This window comes from Lissotriton vulgaris, unplaced genomic scaffold (genome assembly GCF_964263255.1).
Source record: "Lissotriton vulgaris unplaced genomic scaffold, aLisVul1.2 SCAFFOLD_301, whole genome shotgun sequence".
NCBI classification, from domain to species: Eukaryota; Metazoa; Chordata; class Amphibia; order Caudata; family Salamandridae; genus Lissotriton; species Lissotriton vulgaris.
In genome coordinates, this window is record NW_028244321.1 from 1,485,001 (window position 1) to 1,500,000 (window position 15,000).

The window sequence follows — 15,000 nt, forward strand, 5'->3', positions numbered from 1 at the left end:
GTTGGTGGCTACTTTCCAAAGCGTCTGATGCCCCAATGTTCCTTCGTCTTGTTGTCAGACGTGAATTTGAAAAGCAACAAAATTAACAAGCCTTTACCACTCACACATGGCAGAAGTTTATACTTTAATTCAATGAGCTAAGAAAAGTGTGTTGTGGGGCCCCTACGAGCCATGGTGCTTGCTTCATCATAATTAGGCATGTAGTCATTAGCCACAGCTCTGATTATGGGTCACTGAGGTCAGTTTCAATAATTCCTCAAAAACCTAACCATGCAGTCCCCCCTAACTGTGTAGTTATCTTGCTTTACTGCTGTTTGTGTGATTAGCTGGGAGGAGCTCACGGCAGCATCCTCCCAATAAAAGTGTAGATGGACCGTTCCTTAACTCTTTCTTGCTTCACATACAGATGGCTTGAGGAGGTACAGGGGAGATGCAGGTCTAATAAACAGAATAGAATATCTGCGCCAGGTGTGTTTCTCTGCATTGGTGTCCCATCACAGGCCCACCAGTGTATGTGTGATCTTTGACTCCTGCCAGTTCACAAGCAGGCGGCCAGGAAACGGTTTCAGCCTATCAACCACTGAGGAGATAAAGCCTTTGTATAAGGAATGAGGAAGCAATGAACACATTCAGCCTATCACAGGAGTAGCCCTGAGTGTTCCGAATTATATTTTCTTCATGTCACTGTACGTTATTGAGCCCAAGTAGCTCGCCGTGATCGTATAGTGGTTAGTACTCTGCGTTGTGGCCGCAGTAACCTCGGTTCGAATCTGAGTCACGGCATTGTGGTTGGCAATGTCACGGCAGTTGGGATTTTCCTTTACAGAATTCCCAAATGTACCAGTTGTTTTTGTAAAATGTCTATTAAAAACAGATCCTTTTCAATATTTAAATGATCTAACAACAAATTATTTAAACACACATGATTATAAGATGTAGGTATACTGTACTTACTGACATAAATTATCGTTCTTGAACATATTTGCGGTAAGGGGAGCGGAGCTCTCCCCCAGGCCAATCAGAATGCAGATGAATGCAGTTGCAGTTGAGTGACCTGTGTTGTGGCTGTCTACAGGGAATGCACATATGTAGCTGTCTCGCAGCCCAATCCAGACGTCAATTGAAGACAGGTTTCAATGCAAATAGAGCAGTAAGTGCAGAGAAATGCTCACTCTCTAAAAATGGCATTTATACAATAGTAAGATTAAATCCAACCTCACCAGTAGATAGAATTTATCAATAAATAAATAAAGCTTCTCCTCTCTGATATGGAATTACCCCCCAAAAAGTATAAGGGAATACCCAATGCTAACCTATGAGAGGGGCAGACCTCACAGTAGTGAAAAATGTAATAGACTGTTTGATACTACTAGGACATACAAACTACCACAGTACATGTCTTACCTTTTACTTACATAGCATGATGCCCCTAGGACTACCTAGGGCCTACCTTAGGGGTTACTGATATGTAATAAAATTGGAGTTTAAGGCTTGGCAAGTAGTTTTAAATGCCAAATCGAAGTGGCAGTACACTGCAGCACAGGCACTGCAGTAGCAGGCTTGAGACAGGTTTGAAATGCTATTTCTTTGGGCGGCACAATCAGTCCCTGGGTATATGGTATACCACTTTACAAGGGGCTTTCAAGTAAATTAAATCTGTCAGTCAGGTATACTCCAATTATACACATGATTAGGGAAGAAGCACGTGCACTTCAGCACTGATTAGTAGCGATAAAGTGATCAGAGTCCTAAGGCCATCAAAAAGATACAGCAAAATGCAGAGGTGAAAAGCAATAAGGTGGGGTTGGGACCACCTTAAGAATGCAAGGTCTAACAAAAACGAACTAAGGATAACATGAGTAAAACATCAGGTTTCTCTACAGCATTTGGTGAGACAAGTGGGCCGTCTTTTATCTTCCATAAATGCAATCCTTCCCGGACCCCTTTATTATATAGCTCTTCAAGGAAAAAATATAAAGCACTTACAAAGGAGCCTCAAATACTCAAAGATGGTAGACTTCTTTAATATGGGACATATACTAAAAGCAGCATGAAAACAGAGTGCAATAGGGTCCAAAAAACTTGAGTGACCCATGAGAGTATGCATGCAAGCCTATGGTATTCCAAACTAGAGATATACGCATGCAATTTTTGTTTTTAGGAGAGAATGTGCCTGCTGAAAAAAACATTATTTTTAAAAAGTTCATTGCAGAATATCAGGAATTTGCTGTGGGACACCTTGAAAACTTGCATACAGATTATGTGCACACACCTTGCAGTCAGTTGTTGTGGCCGAGTGGTTAAGGCGATGGACTAGAAATCCATTGGGGTCTCCCCGCGCAGGTTCGAATCCTGCCGACAACGAGAATCTTTTTAACATCGGCTACAATTTCAGAAGTTAACCTTTAGTATTTCTTCCATGTTAGTTTTATAAATAGGTGGCTTATTTTGGTGTCACTATTGCCATATCACATATTTATTATCGCTCCCCCTTTCATATCTTTGCTATAACTCTCGTCCTTCATTAGCGCTGGTGCAAACGCTTCAAATTATTATACCCTGGCTCTCTCGGTCATACCTGTGCATGCACTTGAAACTTACTTTACCAATAAAAGAAGCAAATAGAGAAATAAATTAAAAGTGCTAGCTGGATTAGGCAAACACACTTCATAAAACTGCATTTTCTTTTCTATTCTCCCCCGTGTTACAAGCTTAACTGCTCCCTGTGTAATTTCTCTTAACCTGCTGTTCCTGGAAGAGAATTTCATCTACAAGCTCTTTCTGTGTTTTTTCCTAGTCTTTTCTTTCCCTTTTCTTAGATTTGTAACTGTTCCTTTACGTGCTCTATTTAGGCGCCATTAATCTCATTTGAGCTCCTTGTACCTGCTGCTGTTTTCTCCACACCTCATACTGTCTTTTCCCTCTTTCTCTCTTTCTCTGCGGTTGGTGGCTACTTTCCAAAGCGTCTTGATGCCCCAATGTTCCTTCGTCTTGTTGTCAGACGTGAATTTGAAAAGCAACAAAATGAACAAGCCTTTACCACTCACACATGGCAGAAGTTTATACTTTAATTCAATGAGCTAAGAAAAGTGTGTTGTGGGGCCCCTACGAGCCATGGTGCTTGCTTCATCATAATTAGGCATGCAGTCATTAGCCACAGCTCTGATTATGGGTCACTGAGGTCAGTTTCAATAATTCCTCAAAAACCTAACCATGCAGTCCCCCCTAACTGTGTAGTTATCTTGCTTTACTGCTGTTTGTGTGATTAGCTGGGAGGAGCTCACGGCAGCATCCTCCCAATAAAAGTGTAGATGGACCGTTCCTTAACTCTTTCTTGCTTCACATACAGATGGCTTGAGGAGGTACAGGGGAGATGCAGGTCTAATAAACAGAATAGAATATCTGCGCCAGGTGTGTTTCTCTGCATTGGTGTCCCATCACAGGCCCACCAGTGTATGTGTGATCTTTGACTCCTGCCAGTTCACAAGCAGGCGGCCAGGAAACGGTTTCAGCCTATCAACCACTGAGGAGATAAAGCCTTTGTATAAGGAATGAGGAAGCAATGAACATATTCAGCCTATCACAGGAGTAGCCCTGAGTGTTCCGAATTATAATTTCTTCATGTCACTGTACGTTATTGAGCCAAAGTAGCTCGCCGTGATCGTATAGTGGTTAGTACTCTGCGTTGTGGCTGCAGCAACCTCGGTTCGAATCCGAGTCACGGCATTGTGGTTGGCAATGTCACGGCAGTTGGGTTTTTCCTTTACAGAATTCCCAAATGTACCAGTTGTTTTTGTAAAATGTCTATTAAAAACAGATCCTTTTCAATATTTAAACGATCTAACAACAAATTATTTAAACACACATGACTATAAGATGTAGGTATACTGTACTTACTGACATAAATTATCGTTCTTGAACATATTTGCGGTAAGGGGAGCGGAGCTCTCCCCCAGGCCAATCAGAATGCAGATGAATGCAGTTGCAGTTGAGTGACCTGTGTTGTGGCTGTCTACAGGGAATGCACATATGTAGCTGTCTCGCAGCCCAATCCAGACGTCAATCGAAGACAGGTTTCAATGCAAATAGAGCAGTAAGTGCAGAGAAATGCTCACTCTCTAAAAATGGCATTTATACAATAGTAAGATTAAATCCAACCTCACCAGTAGATAGGATTTATCAATAAATAAATAAAGCTTCTCCTCTCTGATATGGAATTACCCCCCAAAAAGTATAAGGGAATACCCAATGCTAACCTATGAGAGGGGCAGACCTCACAGTAGTGAAAAATGTAATAGACTGTTTGATACTACTAGGACATACAAACTACCACAGTACATGTCTTACCTTTTACTTACATAGCATGATGCCCCTAGGACTACCTAGGGCCTACCTTAGGGGTTACTGATATGTAATAAAATTGGAGTTTAAGGCTTGGCAAGTAGTTTTAAATGCCAAGTCGAAGTGGCAGTACACTGTAGCACAGGCACTGCAGTAGCAGGCTTGAGACAGGTTTGAAATGCTATTTCTTTGGGCGGCACAATCAGTCCCTGGGTATATGGTACACCACTTTACAAGGGGCTTTCAAGTAAATTAAATCTGTCAGTCAGGTATACTCCAATTATACACATGATTAGGGAAGAAGCACGTGCACTTCAGCACTGATTAGTAGCGATAAAGTGATCAGAGTCCTAAGGCCAACAAAAAGATACAGCAAAATGCGGAGGTGAAAAGCAATAAGGTGGGGTTGGGACCACCTTAAGAATGCAAGGTCTAACAAAAACGAACTAAGGATAACATGAGTAAAACATCAGGTTTCTCTACAGCATTTGGTGAGACAAGTGGGCCTTCTTTTATCTTCCATAAATGCAATCCTTCCCGGACCCCTTTATTATATAGCTCTTCAAGGAAAAAATATAAAGCACTTACAAAGGAGCCTCAAATACTCAAAGATGGTAGACTTCTTTAATATGGGACATATACTAAAAGCAGCACGAAAACAGAGTGCAATAGGGTCCAAAAAACTTAAGTGACCCATGAGAGTATGCATGCAAGCCTATGGTATTCCAAACTAGAGATATACGAATGCAATTTTTGTTTTTAGGAGAGAATGTGCCTGCTGAAAAAAACCTTATTTTTAAAAAGTGCATTGCAGAATATCAGGAATTTGCTGTGGGACACCTTGAAAACTTGCATACAGATTATGTGCACACACCTTGCAGTCAGTTGTTGTGGCCGAGTGGTTAAGGCGATGGACTAGAAATCCATTGGGGTCTCCCCGCGCAGGTTCGAATCCTGCCGACAACGAGAATCTTTTTAACATCGGCTACAATTTCAGAAGTTAACCTTTAGTATTTCTACCATGTCAGTTTTATAAATAGGTGGCTTATTTTGGTGTCACTATTGCCATATCACATATTTATTATCGCTCCCCCTTTCATATCTTTGCTATAACTCTCGTCCTTCATTAGCGCTGGTGCAAACGCTTCAAATTATTATACCCTGGCTCTCTCGGTCATACCTGTGCATGCACTTGAAACTTACTTTACCAATAAAAGAAGCAAATAGAGAAATAAAATAAAAGTGCTAGCTGGATTAGGCAAACACACTTCATAAAACTGCATTTTCTTTTCTATTTTCCCCCGTGTTACAAGCTTAACTGCTCCCTGTGTAATTTCTCTTAACCTGCTGTTCCTGGAAGAGAATTTCATCTACAAGCTCTTTCTGTGTTTTTTTCCTAGTCTTTTCTTTCCCTTTTCTTAGATTTGTAACTGTTCCTTTACGTGCTCTATTTAGGCGCCATTAATCTCATTTGAGCTCCTTGTACCTGCTGCTGTTTTCTCCACACCTCATACTGTCTTTTCCCTCTTTCTCTCTTTCTCTGCGGTTGGTGGCTACTTTCCAAAGCGTCTGATGCCCCAATGTTCCTTCGTCTTGTTGTCAGACGTGAATTTGAAAAGCAACAAAATTAACAAGCCTTTACCACTCACACATGGCATTAGTTTATACTTTAATTCAATGAGCTAAGAAAAGTGTGTTGTGGGGCCCCTACGAGCCATGGTGCTTGCTTCATCATAATTAGGCATGTAGTCATTAGCCACAGCTCTGATTATGGGTCACTGAGGTCAGTTTCAATAATTCCTCAAAAACCTAACCATGCAGTCCCCCCTAACTGTGTAGTTATCTTGCTTTACTGCTGTTTGTGTGATTACCTTGGAGGAGCTCACGGCAGCATCCTCCCAATAAAAGTGTAGATGGACCGTTCCTTAACTCTTTCTTGCTTCACATACAGATGGCTTGAGGAGGTACAGGGGAGATGCAGGTCTAATAAACAGAATAGAATATCTGCGCCAGGTGTGTTTCTCTGCATTGGTGTCCCATCACAGGCCCACCAGTGTATGTGTGATCTTTGACTCCTGCCAGTTCACAAGCAGGCGGCCAGGAAACGGTTTCAGCCTATCAACCACTGAGGAGATAAAGCCTTTGTATAAGGAATGAGGAAGCAATGAACACATTCAGCCTATCACAGGAGTAGCCCTGAGTGTTCCGAATTATATTTTCTTCATGTCACTGTACGTTATTGAGCCCAAGTAGCTCGCCGTGATCGTATAGTGGTTAGTACTCTGCGTTGTGGCCGCAGTAACCTCGGTTCGAATCTGAGTCACGGCATTGTGGTTGGCAATGTCACGGCAGTTGGGATTTTCCTTTACAGAATTCACAAATGTACCAGTTGTTTTGTAAAATGTCTATTAAAAACAGATCCTTTTCAATATTTAAACGATCTAACAACAAATTATTTAAACACACATGATTATAAGATGTAGGTATACTGTACTTACTGACATAAATTATCGTTCTTGAACATATTTGCGGTAAGGGGAGCGGAGCTCTCCCCCAGGCCAATCAGAATGCAGATGAATGCAGTTGCAGTTGAGTGACCTGTGTTGTGGCTGTCTACAGGGAATGCACATATGTAGCTGTCTCGCAGCCCAATCCAGACGTCAATCGAAGACAGGTTTCAATGCAAATAGAGCAGTAAGTGCAGAGAAATGCTCACTCTCTAAAAATGGCATTTATACAATAGTAAGATTAAATCCAACCTCACCAGTAGATAGGATTTATCAATAAATAAATAAAGCTTCTCCTCTCTGATATGGAATTACCCCCCAATAAGTATAAGGGAATACCCAATGCTAACCTATGAGAGGGGCAGACCTCACAGTAGTGAAAAATGTAATAGACTGTTTGATACTACTAGGACATACAAACTACCACAGTACATGTCTTACCTTTTACTTACATAGCATGATGCCCCTAGGACTACCTAGGGCCTACCTTAGGGGTTACTGATATGTAATAAAATTGGAGTTTAAGGCTTGGCAAGTAGTTTTAAATGCCAAGTCGAAGTGGCAGTACACTGCAGCACAGGCACTGCAGTAGCAGGCTTGAGACAGGTTTGAAATGCTATTTCTTTGGGCGGCACAATCAGTCCCTGGGTATATGGTATACCACTTTACAAGAGGCTTTCAAGTAAATTAAATCTGTCAGTCAGGTATACTCCAATTATACACATGATTAGGGAAGAAGCACGTGCACTTCAGCACTGATTAGTAGCGATAAAGTGATCAGAGTCCTAAGGCCAACAAAAAGATACAGCAAAATGCGGAGGTGAAAAGCAATAAGGTGGGGTTGGGACCACCTTAAGAATGCAAGGTCTAACAAAAACGAACTAAGGATAACATGAGTAAAACATCAGGTTTCTCTACAGCATTTGGTGAGACAAGTGGGCCTTCTTTTATCTTCCATAAATGCAATCCTTCCCGGACCCCTTTATTATATAGCTCTTCAAGGAAAAAATATAAAGCACTTACAAAGGAGCCTCAAATACTCAAAGATGGTAGACTTCTTTAATATGGGACATATACTAAAAGCAGCACGAAAACAGAGTGCAATAGGGTCCAAAAAACTTGAGTGACCCATGAGAGTATGCATGCAAGCCTATGGTATTCCAAACTAGAGATATACGCATGCAATTTTTGTTTTTAGGAGAGAATGTGCCTGCTGAAAAAAACCTTATTTTTAAAAAGTGCATTGCAGAATATCAGGAATTTGCTGTGGGACACCTTGAAAACTTGCATACAGATTATGTGCACACACCTTGCAGTCAGTTGTTGTGGCCGAGTGGTTAAGGCGATGGACTAGAAATCCATTGGGGTCTCCCCGCGCAGGTTCGAATCCTGCCGACAACGAGAATCTTTTTAACATCGGCTACAATTTCAGAAATTAACCTTTAGTATTTCTTCCATGTCAGTTTTATAAATAGGTGGCTTATTTTGGTGTCACTATTGCCATATCACATATTTATTATCGCTCCCCCTTTCATATCTTTGCTATAACTCTCGTCCTTCATTAGCGCTGGTGCAAACGCTTCAAATTATTATACCCTGGCTCTCTCGGTCATACCTGTGCTTGCACTTGAAACTTACTTTACCAATAAAAGAAGCAAATAGAGAAATAAAATAAAAGTGCTAGCTGGATTAGGCAAACACACTTCATAAAACTGCATTTTCTTTTCTATTCTCCCCCGTGTTACAAGCTTAACTGCTCCCTGTGTAGTTTCTCTTAACCTGCTGTTCCTGGAAGAGAATTTCATCTACAAGCTCTTTCTGTGTTTTTTCCTAGTCTTTTCTTTCCCTTTTCTTAGATTTGTAACTGTTCCTTTACGTGCTCTATTTAGGCGCCATTAATCTCATTTGAGCTCCTTGTACCTGCTGCTGTTTTCTCCACACCTCATACTGTCTTTTCCCTCTTTCTCTCTTTCTCTGCGGTTGGTGGCTACTTTCCAAAGCGTCTGATGCCCCAATGTTCCTTCGTCTTGTTGTCAGACGTGAATTTGAAAAGCAACAAAATTAACAAGCCTTTACCACTCACACATGGCAGAAGTTTATACTTTAATTCAATGAGCTAAGAAAAGTGTGTTGTGGGGCCCCTACGAGCCATGGTGCTTGCTTCATCATAATTAGGCATGCAGTCATTAGCCACAGCTCTGATTATGGGTCACTGAGGTCAGTTTCAATAATTCCTCAAAAACCTAACCATGCAGTCCCCCCTAACTGTGTAGTTATCTTGCTTTACTGCTGTTTGTGTGATTAGCTGGGAGGAGCTCACGGCAGCATCCTCCCAATAAAAGTGTAGATGGACCGTTCCTTAACTCTTTCTTGCTTCACATACAGATGGCTTGAGGAGGTACAGGGGAGATGCAGGTCTAATAAACAGAATAGAATATCTGCGCCAGGTGTGTTTCTCTGCATTGGTGTCCCATCACAGGCCCACCAGTGTATGTGTGATCTTTGACTCCTGCCAGTTCACAAGCAGGCGGCCAGGAAACGGTTTCAGCCTATCAACCACTGAGGAGATAAAGCCTTTGTATAAGGAATGAGGAAGCAATGAACACATTCAGCCTATCACAGGAGTAGCCCTGAGTGTTCCGAATTATAATTTCTTCATGTCACTGTACGTTATTGAGCCTAAGTAGCTCGCCGTGATCGTATAGTGGTTAGTACTCTGCGTTGTGGCCGCAGCAACCTCGGTTCGAATCCGAGTCACGGCATTGTGGTTGGCAATGTCACGGCAGTTGGGTTTTTCCTTTACAGAATTCCCAAATGTACCAGTTGTTTTTGTAAAATGTCTATTAAAAACAGATCCTTTTCAATATTTAAACGATCTAACAACAAATTATTTAAACACACATGATTATAAGATGTAGGTATACTGTACTTACTGACATAAATTATCGTTCTTGAACATATTTGCGGTAAGGGGAGCGGAGCTCTCCCCCAGGCCAATCAGAATGCAGATGAATGCAGTTGCAGTTGAGTGACCTGTGTTGTGGCTGTCTACAGGGAATGCACATATGTAGCTGTCTCGCAGCCCAATCCAGACGTCAATCGAAGACAGGTTTCAATGCAAATAGAGCAGTAAGTGCAGAGAAATGCTCACTCTCTAAAAATGGCATTTATACAATAGTAAGATTAAATCCAACCTCACCAGTAGATAGGATTTATCAATAAATAAATAAAGCTTCTCCTCTCTGATATGGAATTACCCCCCAAAAAGTATAAGGGAATACCCAATGCTAACCTATGAGAGGGGCAGACCTCACAGTAGTGAAAAATGTAATAGACTGTTTGATACTACTAGGACATACAAACTACCACAGTACATGTCTTACCTTTTACTTACATAGCATGATGCCCCTAGGACTACCTAGGGCCTACCTTAGGGGTTACTGATATGTAATAAAATTGGAGTTTAAGGCTTGGCAAGTAGTTTTAAATGCCAAGTCGAAGTGGCAGTACACTGCAGCACAGGCACTGCAGTAGCAGGCTTGAGACAGGTTTGAAATGCTATTTCTTTGGGTGGCACAATCAGTCCCTGGGTATATGGTATACCACTTTACAAGGGGCTTTCAAGTAAATTAAATCTGTCAGTCAGGTATACTCCAATTATACACATGATTAGGGAAGAAGCACGTGCACTTCATCACTGATTAGTAGCGATAAAGTGATCAGAGTCCTAAGGCCAACAAAAAGATACAGCAAAATGCGGAGGTGAAAAGCAATAAGGTGGGGTTGGGACCACCTTAAGAATGCAAGGTCTAACAAAAACGAACTAAGGATAACATGAGTAAAACATCAAGTTTCTCTACAGCATTTGGTGAGGCAAGTGGGCCTTCTTTTATCTTCCATAAATGCAATCCTTCCCGGACCCCTTTATTATATAGCTCTTCAAGGAAAAAATATAAAGCACTTACAAAGGAGCCTCAAATACTCAAAGATGGTAGACTTCTTTAATATGGGACATATACTAAAAGCAGCACGAAAACAGAGTGCAATAGGGTCCAAAAAACTTGAGTGACCCATGAGAGTATGCATGCAAGCCTATGGTATTCCAAACTAGAGATATACGCATGCAATTTTTGTTTTTAGGAGAGAATGTGCCTGCTGAAAAAAACCTTCTTTTTAAAAAGTGCATTGCAGAATATCAGGAATTTGCTGTGGGACACCTTGAAAACTTGCATACAGATTATGTGCACACACCTTGCAGTCAGTTGTTGTGGCCGAGTGGTTAAGGCGATGGACTAGAAATCCATTGGGGTCTCCCCGCGCAGGTTCGAATCCTGCCGACAACGAGAATCTTTTTAACATCGGCTACAATTTCAGAAATTAACCTTTAGTATTTCTTCCATGTCAGTTTTATAAATAGGTGGCTTATTTTGGTGTCACTATTGCCATATCACATATTTATTATCGCTCCCCCTTTCATATCTTTGCTATAACTCTCGTCCTTCATTAGCGCTGGTGCAAACGCTTCAAATTATTATACCCTGGCTCTCTCGGTCATACCTGTGCTTGCACTTGAAACTTACTTTACCAATAAAAGAAGCAAATAGAGAAATAAAATAAAAGTGCTAGCTGGATTAGGCAAACACACTTCATAAAACTGCATTTTCTTTTCTATTCTCCCCCGTGTTACAAGCTTAACTGCTCCCTGTGTAGTTTCTCTTAACCTGCTGTTCCTGGAAGAGAATTTCATCTACAAGCTCTTTCTGTGTTTTTTCCTAGTCTTTTCTTTCCCTTTTCTTAGATTTGTAACTGTTCCTTTACGTGCTCTATTTAGGCGCCATTAATCTCATTTGAGCTCCTTGTACCTGCTGCTGTTTTCTCCACACCTCATACTGTCTTTTCCCTCTTTCTCTCTTTCTCTGCGGTTGGTGGCTACTTTCCAAAGCGTCTGATGCCCCAATGTTCCTTCGTCTTGTTGTCAGACGTGAATTTGAAAAGCAACAAAATTAACAAGCCTTTACCACTCACACATGGCAGAAGTTTATACTTTAATTCAATGAGCTAAGAAAAGTGTGTTGTGGGGCCCCTACGAGCCATGGTGCTTGCTTCATCATAATTAGGCATGCAGTCATTAGCCACAGCTCTGATTATGGGTCACTGAGGTCAGTTTCAATAATTCCTCAAAAACCTAACCATGCAGTCCCCCCTAACTGTGTAGTTATCTTGCTTTACTGCTGTTTGTGTGATTAGCTGGGAGGAGCTCACGGCAGCATCCTCCCAATAAAAGTGTAGATGGACCGTTCCTTAACTCTTTCTTGCTTCACATACAGATGGCTTGAGGAGGTACAGGGGAGATGCAGGTCTAATAAACAGAATAGAATATCTGCGCCAGGTGTGTTTCTCTGCATTGGTGTCCCATCACAGGCCCACCAGTGTATGTGTGATCTTTGACTCCTGCCAGTTCACAAGCAGGCGGCCAGGAAACGGTTTCAGCCTATCAACCACTGAGGAGATAAAGCCTTTGTATAAGGAATGAGGAAGCAATGAACACATTCAGCCTATCACAGGAGTAGCCCTGAGTGTTCCGAATTATAATTTCTTCATGTCACTGTATGTTATTGAGCCTAAGTAGCTCGCCGTGATCGTATAGTGGTTAGTACTCTGCGTTGTGGCCGCAGCAACCTTGGTTCGAATCCGAGTCACGGCATTGTGGTTGGCAATGTCACGGCAGTTGGGTTTTTCCTTTACAGAATTCCCAAATGTACCAGTTGTTTTTGTAAAATGTCTATTAAAAACAGATCCTTTTCAATATTTAAACGATCTAACAACAAATTATTTAAACACACATGATTATAAGATGTAGGTATACTGTACTTACTGACATAAATTATCGTTCTTGAACATATTTGCGGTAAGGGGAGCGGAGCTCTCCCCCAGGCCAATCAGAATGCAGATGAATGCAGTTGCAGTTGAGTGACCTGTGTTGTGGCTGTCTACAGGGAATGCACATATGTAGCTGTCTCGCAGCCCAATCCAGACGTCAATCGAAGACAGGTTTCAATGCAAATAGAGCAGTAAGTGCAGAGAAATGCTCACTCTCTAAAAATGGCATTTATACAATAGTAAGATTAAATCCAACCTCACCAGTAGATAGGATTTATCAATAAATAAATAAAGCTTCTCCTCTCTGATATGGAATTACCCCCCAAAAAGTATAAGGGAATACCCAATGCTAACCTATGAGAGGGGCAGACCTCACAGTAGTGAAAAATGTAATAGACTGTTTGATACTACTAGGACATACAAACTACCACAGTACATGTCTTACCTTTTACTTACATAGCATGATGCCCCTAGGACTACCTAGGGCCTACCTTAGGGGTTACTGATATGTAATAAAATTGGAGTTTAAGGCTTGGCAAGTAGTTTTAAATGCCAAGTCGAAGTGGCAGTACACTGCAGCACAGGCACTGCAGTAGCAGGCTTGAGACAGGTTTGAAATGCTATTTCTTTGGGTGGCACAATCAGTCCCTGGGTATATGGTATACCACTTTACAAGGGGCTTTCAAGTAAATTAAATCTGTCAGTCAGGTATACTCCAATTATACACATGATTAGGGAAGAAGCACGTGCACTTCAGCACTGATTAGTAGCGATAAAGTGATCAGAGTCCTAAGGCCAACAAAAAGATACAGCAAAATGCGGAGGTGAAAAGCAATAAGGTGGGGTTGGGACCACCTTAAGAATGCAAGGTCTAACAAAAACGAACTAAGGATAACATGAGTAAAACATCAAGTTTCTCTACAGCATTTGGTGAGACAAGTGGGCCTTCTTTTATCTTCCATAAATGCAATCCTTCCCGGACCCCTTTATTATATAGCTCTTCAAGGAAAAAATATAAAGCACTTACAAAGGAGCCTCAAATACTCAAAGATGGTAGACTTCTTTAATATGGGACATATACTAAAAGCAGCACGAAAACAGAGTGCAATAGGGTCCAAAAAACTTGAGTGACCCATGAGAGTATGCATGCAAGCCTATGGTATTCCAAACTAGAGATATACGCATGCAATTTTTGTTTTTAGGAGAGAATGTGCCTGCTGAAAAAAACCTTATTTTTAAAAAGTGCATTGCAGAATATCAGGAATTTGCTGTGGGACACCTTGAAAACTTGCATACAGATTATGTGCACACACCTTGCAGTCAGTTGTTGTGGCCGAGTGGTTAAGGCGATGGACTAGAAATCCATTGGGGTCTCCCCGCGCAGGTTCGAATCCTGCCGACAACGAGAATCTTTTTAACATCGGCTACAATTTCAGAAGTTAACCTTTAGTATTTCTTCCATGTCAGTTTTATAAATAGGTGGCTTATTTTGGTGTCACTATTGCCATATCACATATTTATTATCGCTCCCCCTTTCATATCTTTGCTATAACTCTCGTCCTTCATTAGCGCTGGTGCAAACGCTTCAAATTATTATACCCTGGCTCTCTCGGTCATACCTGTGCTTGCACTTGAAACTTACTTTACCAATAAAAGAAGCAAATAGAGAAATAAAATAAAAGTGCTAGCTGGATTAGGCAAACACACTTCATAAAACTGCATTTTCTTTTCTATTCTCCCCCGTGTTACAAGCTTAACTGCTCCCTGTGTAATTTCTCTTAACCTGCTGTTCCTGGAAGAGAATTTCATCTACAAGCTCTTTCTGTGTTTTTTCCTAGTCTTTTCTTTCCCTTTTCTTAGATTTGTAACTGTTCCTTTACGTGCTCTATTTAGGCGCCATTAATCTCATTTGAGCTCCTTGTACCTGCTGCTGTTTTCTCCACACCTCATGCTGTCTTTTCCCTCTTTCTCTCTTTCTCTGCGGTTGGTGGCTACTTTCCAAAGCGTCTGATGCCCCAATGTTCCTTCGTCTTGTTGTCAGACGTGAATTTGAAAAGCAACAAAATTAACAAGCCTTTACCACTCACACATGGCAGAAGTTTATACTTTAATTCAATGAGCTAAGAAAAGTGTGTTGTGGGGCCCCTACGAGCCATGGTGCTTGCTTCATCATAATTAGGCATGCAGTCATTAGCCACAGCTCTGATTATGGGTCACTGAGGTCAGTTTCAATAATTCCTCAAAAACCTAACCATGCAGTCCCCCCTAACTG

At 41.4% G+C, this 15,000-nt stretch overlaps 10 non-coding genes across 10 annotated transcripts; all 10 read left to right on the top strand.

The window, feature by feature from the left end:
* Positions 1-711: 711 nt before the first annotated feature.
* TRNAH-GUG (transfer RNA histidin (anticodon GUG)) lies at positions 712-783 on the top strand. The gene has a single exon. It is a non-coding gene; the product is annotated as a tRNA-His (tRNA).
* Positions 784-2,282: 1,499 nt separating this feature from the next.
* Positions 2,283-2,364, top strand: TRNAS-AGA (transfer RNA serine (anticodon AGA)). Its single transcript has one exon. It is a non-coding gene; the product is annotated as a tRNA-Ser (tRNA).
* A 1,290-nt stretch (positions 2,365-3,654) lies between these two features.
* TRNAH-GUG (transfer RNA histidin (anticodon GUG)) lies at positions 3,655-3,726 on the top strand. Its single transcript has one exon. It is a non-coding gene; the product is annotated as a tRNA-His (tRNA).
* Positions 3,727-5,225: 1,499 nt separating this feature from the next.
* On the top strand, positions 5,226-5,307 carry TRNAS-AGA (transfer RNA serine (anticodon AGA)). Its single transcript has one exon. It is a non-coding gene; the product is annotated as a tRNA-Ser (tRNA).
* A 1,290-nt stretch (positions 5,308-6,597) lies between these two features.
* Positions 6,598-6,669, top strand: TRNAH-GUG (transfer RNA histidin (anticodon GUG)). Its single transcript has one exon. It is a non-coding gene; the product is annotated as a tRNA-His (tRNA).
* Positions 6,670-8,167: 1,498 nt separating this feature from the next.
* Positions 8,168-8,249, top strand: TRNAS-AGA (transfer RNA serine (anticodon AGA)). Its single transcript has one exon. It is a non-coding gene; the product is annotated as a tRNA-Ser (tRNA).
* Positions 8,250-9,538: 1,289 nt separating this feature from the next.
* TRNAH-GUG (transfer RNA histidin (anticodon GUG)) lies at positions 9,539-9,610 on the top strand. The gene has a single exon. It is a non-coding gene; the product is annotated as a tRNA-His (tRNA).
* Positions 9,611-11,109: 1,499 nt separating this feature from the next.
* Positions 11,110-11,191, top strand: TRNAS-AGA (transfer RNA serine (anticodon AGA)). The gene has a single exon. It is a non-coding gene; the product is annotated as a tRNA-Ser (tRNA).
* A 1,289-nt stretch (positions 11,192-12,480) lies between these two features.
* TRNAH-GUG (transfer RNA histidin (anticodon GUG)) lies at positions 12,481-12,552 on the top strand. The gene has a single exon. It is a non-coding gene; the product is annotated as a tRNA-His (tRNA).
* Positions 12,553-14,051: 1,499 nt separating this feature from the next.
* On the top strand, positions 14,052-14,133 carry TRNAS-AGA (transfer RNA serine (anticodon AGA)). The gene has a single exon. It is a non-coding gene; the product is annotated as a tRNA-Ser (tRNA).
* Positions 14,134-15,000: the final 867 nt, after the last annotated feature.